Source organism: Lactuca sativa, chromosome 5, assembly GCF_002870075.4.
Source record: "Lactuca sativa cultivar Salinas chromosome 5, Lsat_Salinas_v11, whole genome shotgun sequence".
NCBI classification, from domain to species: domain Eukaryota; kingdom Viridiplantae; phylum Streptophyta; class Magnoliopsida; order Asterales; family Asteraceae; genus Lactuca; species Lactuca sativa.
In genome coordinates this window covers 66,017,139-66,024,165 of record NC_056627.2, presented here as the reverse complement: position 1 = coordinate 66,024,165, position 7,027 = coordinate 66,017,139, and positions in this window count along the sequence as shown.

The following is a 7,027-nucleotide window of genomic DNA, read 5'->3' as shown; positions in this document are numbered from 1 at the left end:
TGGCAGATGAGGAGATGAAGAAAACGAGGTATCACGACATGCTGCGGGATGACATTAGGAAGTTCGTGAGTATTTCAGTGTGCGAGACCCTGAACGATATGATCTCTAGAGCCCGAGAGCCGGATATTGATTTGGAGCACATTGAGAAGAGGAGGTCAAATCGGGTGTATACTATGCAGGGTCCTGGGAAGAGGCCAAAGACTTCAGATCAACGATTGGTAGGCCGGCAGGGCCGAAGTCAGTGCATCACGTGCGGAAAACTGCACAAGGGAGTGTTTTGTTCTAGGGGTTCAGGCTGCTACAAGTGTGGAATACATGGTCACATCAGCAAGGACTGCCTACAGGGGCAAGCCCATTATGTTTTCACTGCGATCAGGTGGGCCACAAGAAGGCCAACTATCCGACGATGAGGGAAGAGGTAGTAAGCATGTTTTCTCCGAACACTTTGAGGATCACTAATGGACGAGAGGGAAGGACATGAGTCCCAGCAGAGAGGATTCAGACTTTGCAGTGACATGCAAGAGTGATCCGGATTACGGTAGGTAATATTGCAGGTATGTAACAATTGCTCTTTCGATTCTATATGTATTATGGTTGTTCTTGCCTCGGTCTCGGGTAAGAGTATGTATGAGTTATCTCCCTTCTTATATTCAGATTGTATTTGTGAAAAAATGTGATATGCCAATTACATACCGAGAATTATTAGTAGCAAGTGTAAGGTCATGTCCCTTTTCTGGTTCGAAGTGTTCAGTGTTATCTCGGTTACAACCGAGATCAGTTCAGGAGCATCATGAGAAAATCTGCGGTCAGGGTTCAGCAGGATGGTTATTCACCATCGTCAGGATTCGGTGAAGTTCAGTCTTTGTGCTAGGGATAGTTTTTGGAAGTATCAAGAGAAGTAGTCTATCGCTAAAGAAGATGCGATGAGCATCGGCTAATTGGACTTTAGGGTTGAGAGGGACATCAGGTTAAGATTTTGGGGTCATTAGTGTTAGGATTTCAGAAAGCGTTCATCTAGTCTTCAGTAATTGTGCAATCTTTAGAATGGGCTAGTAATGGATCACTAGCAAGACTGAGCGTTGGTAGTCAGTGTGTCTATCGGGTAAAGAAGGAAGGAATGGGAATCCTCCAACACTCACATTACATGAAGACTTAGTCGAATCTAAGTGGGAGAGAAACAATCATGTTGCGGGAGCAGGAGCGGTTTTGAAACTGGGATAAGTTTCGCATTCAGGTGTGACATCCCCATTTTTACGGCCAGAAAAGACGGATTTCGTTTATGCTTTTTAATAAAAATCAGAGTAACTTCTTAAGAAAAGTATTGCGGAATTTGTTCTCAAAACAAAATATAATATAAATTTATCAAATCATTTCTTAAATAAATGTATTTTCATTACATTACAAAAACTCGGGATGTCAATCATCGATACAGACCATAAGCATAAACAAAAAAGAAATAAACATCTTAGGCCACAAAACACTATCTGGCCTCAAGTCCATAATATCTCGTCAAGTCATCCAACTATGCTTTTGCCACTACCTGTAATACAAGAAAACTGAGTGGGCCAGGCTGGGGAGCCTAGTGACCATATAGGGTTTTCAACCCACAATAATAAATTCATTATTTATTTTCCTCAAATCACTAACCCGAATACCCGTTCCCATTATCCTCACTTTACGTCCCCAAAGCATCTATTATCAGGGATCTATCCTAAGGAATTGCATCGAGATGGGCACTACTGCTAAGGGGATTCCTCTGCCATATGTGTCTGTAAGACAACCATGAGGGGGATGGAGTACATCTTCAAAAACACGTACAAGTTCGAGCCTGCTAGCGTTCCACTGGACTGCCTAGAAAAGTCCATGGTCGTCATCTATACTCCGCTAGACGACTTATCTATACTCCGTTAGATGACTGGATCATCTTAAACATTGTAAACATCGATGCCTCTCATCATTTTATCACATGTCATCTATTTCATCTACCCATTTTCTACCCAACATATTTGTAGATATAAAATACATACATTGTCCAGATCTGTAAAACAAAGCTTACATCTTTCATCCAGCATAACTTTCTAAGCATAGTGTAGCACCCGATTCCTGGTACGTATTTAAATTCAAGCAAATGTTTCATTTTACTCTGGGACTTGACGAGTTGGAGGCCCAAGTCGTCAAGTAGACTCGACTTTTGATCGGGGGCTTAAGTGACGTACTCGACGAGTCGGAGGACCGAATCGACGAGTAGGAGCTGTCTGGACAAAACCTCAATATTTAGGGTTCGCACCCAATTTAAACACTTTATCTCGTCCCAAACCAGCCTCCATCACCCTCCCAACTTAGAGAAACCCTAGATTGAAACCCTAAACCCTTTTTGAGTGATTTTGAGCTCTTTGTTCCATTTTGTGCAAGTTAGAAGGTTGGAGAGAAGAAGAAAGAGCTTGGAATTGCAGGAAGAGTAAGGAGATCCAGAGGTTTTGCTTCATTTCCTATTTATTGGAGGAAAAAGTCCAGACCTTGCTTCTTCTTTCATTAGATACTCTTTTTGGAGTTACTTAGGGTTTTTGGAAACCTTTTTGGAGCCATGCTTGGATGCGACCACGATTTTGGGATAAGGATTTCTGATCTGGAATCATTGAGGGTTCCAATGCCATAAAGGTGCCAACTTTATGGCCATGGGTGACCCATGCATCATATAAACCCCCTTTTTATGGCTTTTTGAGCCAAAAACCCCATGCATGGACATCAAGTTCGTAGCTTTACGTATAAAATGGACCCTAGGAGGTCAGATCTATGATTTGGATGCATTAAGACCCAATATAATCGACTGTATAGTCTTGGACAAAGAGGGACTCGACGAGTCGGGATGATTTTTCCCCCAAAACGTCTTTTGGAAATGGTTTTGATTGAGTGGAAGGAACACTCAGCCTGCTAAGGGTTTGTCTTGAGCATGGAAATCATTGGACTCGACGAGTGTATGAACAGACTCGGCGAGTCCAAGGAAATCTCCCAAATCATGAAGACGGACTCGACGAGTTGTCCATAGAACTTCGCAAGTCATAGACTGGACACATTCATAGCATGAAGATGAACTCGATGAGTTCAAGGATTAACTCGGCGAGTCAGTTGATGATGGTCCTAATACTATGGATGAAGGTGAACTCGTCGAGTTCTTGCTAGACTCGAAAAGTAGAGTCGGGGGTTGTATCATTTTGAAAGAATAGGGACTCGACGAGTAGGTGGACCAACTCGGCGAGTCAAGTCAACTGGATGTTGACTTTGACTAAAGTTGACCTTGACTTTGACTTTGACCGGAATTTGGGGTTGACCCTTGTAAGGGTTATGAGTATGAATTAGTAATCGGAAGAGGTTATTGTGTAGGAATTGAAGAGTGGAGTCGAGTTGATTCTCGTGCCAATGACTGTGCAGATACTACACGACATCAAGGTGAGTTATCTTCCAGTAGAAGTGGGTCTACGGCCACAATTCCGACCCACTAGTAGGGATTGTTTGTCGAGTAATTGTCTTTGTGATAATTACTTGGGTTTGCCACTATCTTATATGTTTTACATGCTAGTATAATATGATGTTATGTGATAGTGGTAGTAAGGTGAATAGTCCTTGGTTATCGGTTGATAGGGCCGAAGAGGTAGTAGTGTACCCGGCTATGCTGGACAGTATGATTATGTTATGTTATTGTGTGGTAGTAGTAGGGGGCTAAATAGTCCCTGTAACTGGTCAAGATAAACCGGAGGGGTAGGTCAGACACCCCGGTATGTCTGACAGTGGTAGGTTAAGCACCCCGGTATGCCTAGCAGGTTAGGTCGAACACCCAGATATACCTGACAGTATGTTTATTGATTATTGAATGGTATGTGGTATTATGGGGGAACTCACTAAGCTTCGTGCTTACAATTTATAGTTTTCTTTTCAGGTACCTCTTCATTGAAGGGGAAGGAGCCGGCATGGTAGCAGCGCATCGCACACACATGATTTCCGCACTATGACGACCTCGGGATTGTACACTGACATTATTATTACTCAAGGATATGTTTTTATGACATTTGACTTATGGGTTAAAAGTTTGATATGATATTGATGTTGTTTTTTAGAAATGGTTTTTATTAAGTTACTTAGTCAAAAACGAAATTTTTGGCCTTGAAAATTGGGTTGTTACACATAGAATACATAAACAGTCCAGATCGGAAAAATAATGTTTAAATCTTTCATCCAGCATAACTTTCAAAGCATAAAATACATATACGGTCTAGATCTGAATAAAAAGTTCAGATTTGAAGGAATGAAGTTCAGATCTTTATTCCAACATAGATCTCATAGTATACAGTTTAGATCTGAAGAAAATTTTAGATCTGAGATGAGAAAGTGTAGATCTGAAGGAAAAAGTTTTAGATCTGAAAGAAAGAAGTATAGATCTTTCATCCAACAAACATCTCACGTAAACATATAACATATATATACACATAGAATGTAATTTATATAAAATACTTCATATCTATGTGTAAGATGAGAGCGACTATACACTTACCTGATAATGAGTGATTCCGAACTCAGACAACGCTTCGCTTCTATTAATTTATTTCCTTTTGACGAAACAATGGCTTTTTAAAAAAAAACCGGGCTTTGTTGGAGCAGTGTTCCGAACCGGAAGGCTTTTTTTCTCGAGGCTTCAGGAGCCTCGGGGCTTCCTTCGGGTGCTAGGGGGTTTAACTTGACCTAAGAGGGGGTTAGGGAGGTAGGGAGAGAAAGTTGTGATGCAAGGGGTGAGAAAGTCGGCTGCCCTCACAACCCTTTTATAGGTTGGTCCTCAGACGTATACTGGGCGTACGGAGCCTAGGACGCGGGGCATAAGTCCAATAAGATCACAGGTATCATCGCTTCGGTGGGGCGACGAGGATGATGTTGGGTCGAGGAAAGCAGCTGTATGCGGCGCGTTTCGATCTTGGACGTTGGGCGTATGTGAAGGCGACATGTCACGATCCGAAGCGAGCTCTATGATCAGCATCGGACAAATGGGATTCGACCACGTCATCGAGTTCGCATCAGGCTTCGCAAATTCATACTCCGACTTAAAAAATCGTATCTTTCACATATGAGCTCCGTTTTCGACGTTTTTTATATCCACGTGTAGGCAGGAACGTACTCTACAACTTTCATTTAGACTCTGTCGGCTAATTTTGAATTTATTTTAAAATTTATATTTTTAACAGGGCGGGACAGGATTGGACCGTTAAAATCCATAACTTCTTTGTCCGACATCCATTTTTATCTGTCTTTTTATCGTTACGCTACTATTAACGAGAACTTGGATTCTTGTTTAGGTTGTGTCGGCTAAAAACCGCTCGATCTAATATTCGAACTTCGGGTTGTACACTGCTAAGCCAAAACTTCGAAAAATCATAACTACCTCATACAAAGTGTAACGCCCCGATTCTCGAATATCAATTTATGGTGATAAATTCTCATGAATTCAAGGTCTACTCGACGATTTGATTTCTTTACTTGTCGAGTAGCAGCGGGTTAGGCCACGCACTTAAGTAATCTACTCGCCGAGTCCAAGAAGGGACTCAACGAGTAGGAGCTGGAGGATGAAACCATAAATTTCGAGGTTGTGCACCCTATTTAAAGGGTCATTTTCCCCTTAGCCTCCATTTGCAACCTCTAGAGAGTTCAGTAAAACCCTAATACGTGTGTGTGTGTGTGCTCTGTTTGTGTGTTTCAAACCTTGGAAGAAGATTCTTAGAGAAAGGAACTTGGAGATCAAGTAGCTAGCAGCAAGGAGCTTGTGTGGACCTGAAATCTACCTCGGTTAGCAACACTTGAAGGTATCAAGTCATTACCTTGACCTTCTTTCCTTCTAGATCTCTTTTGGGTTGAAGATTAGGGCTTTTCAACATGTTATGAAGCTATTATTGGGTATGAGTTAAGATCTGAAGTTGCAACTTCAGATCTGAACTCTCCTTGGTCTTTAGGTCCATAAAGCTTAAAGCTTTAGCAAGTATGAACCCTTCCTTTTGAGTTAAATTCCATTTCAAGTTTAGATTTGGCATTATGAGTCATTAGAGCCTTGAATGCACGTAAAGTTTGCAACTTTATGTGATAAACATACATTAGGAAGCTGGATCTACAATTTGGAGCCTTAGCATGGCTTAAAAATTGTCTGTATGAGTAAAGGTCTGAAGAGACTCGGCGAGTTGTATAAACGAATCGGCGAGTCCAATGAAGATTGTCGTAGACTCGGCGAGTCCGATGAAGGTTGCCGTGGGCTCGGCGAGTCAATCGAGTGACTCGGTGAGTCGCCGAGGGTTTTCCCAACCTTTGGACATGTATGAACGCGGCGAGTTTTAAAGGGGAAAACTCGGCGAGTTGTCCAAGGAGTTATGGCCACTGACACTAGGAACTCGACGATTCACACGAGTGACTCGGCGGGTTAGCGCGTTATGCAAGGAACTTGGCGAGTAGCTAAGAGTACTCGACGAGTTAAGGTTAACATGGACTGTGGACGTTGACAGTTGACTTTGACTTTGACCAAGGGTTGACCAGTTGACTTATGAGGGTATTCTGGTAAATTGGATATTTATAGCAAAGAACATTGCTGAATATAGGTGTTGGAGTTGGAGCTACATATGAAGGAGTTTGGCACTACCTTCCAAGCTACCTGCGAGGTGAGTTATCCTCACTATACTAAGGGGTCTAAGGCACCAAGGCTGGCCCATTGAATATGTTATCCATGTAGTGTTATTATGTTGAGTATAGGTTAGTTATTTCATGCTAGTGGTTGTGCCAGTTAGGTAGACCTATAGGACTACCTGAGTTGTTATATGATTAATTGCATGCATAGTGGTTATGTTATATGTTGACATGTTATGTGGAATGGGTTGAGGTGATACTGCTTCGTGCGGTAACTGAGAGCATTCCAGATGCGAGCTAAGGGAGACTCGTACAGTGGGCTCGATGGCAAGCCATATGTGAGTTATGGGCCCGTAAGGCAATCCAGAGTCACACTGTG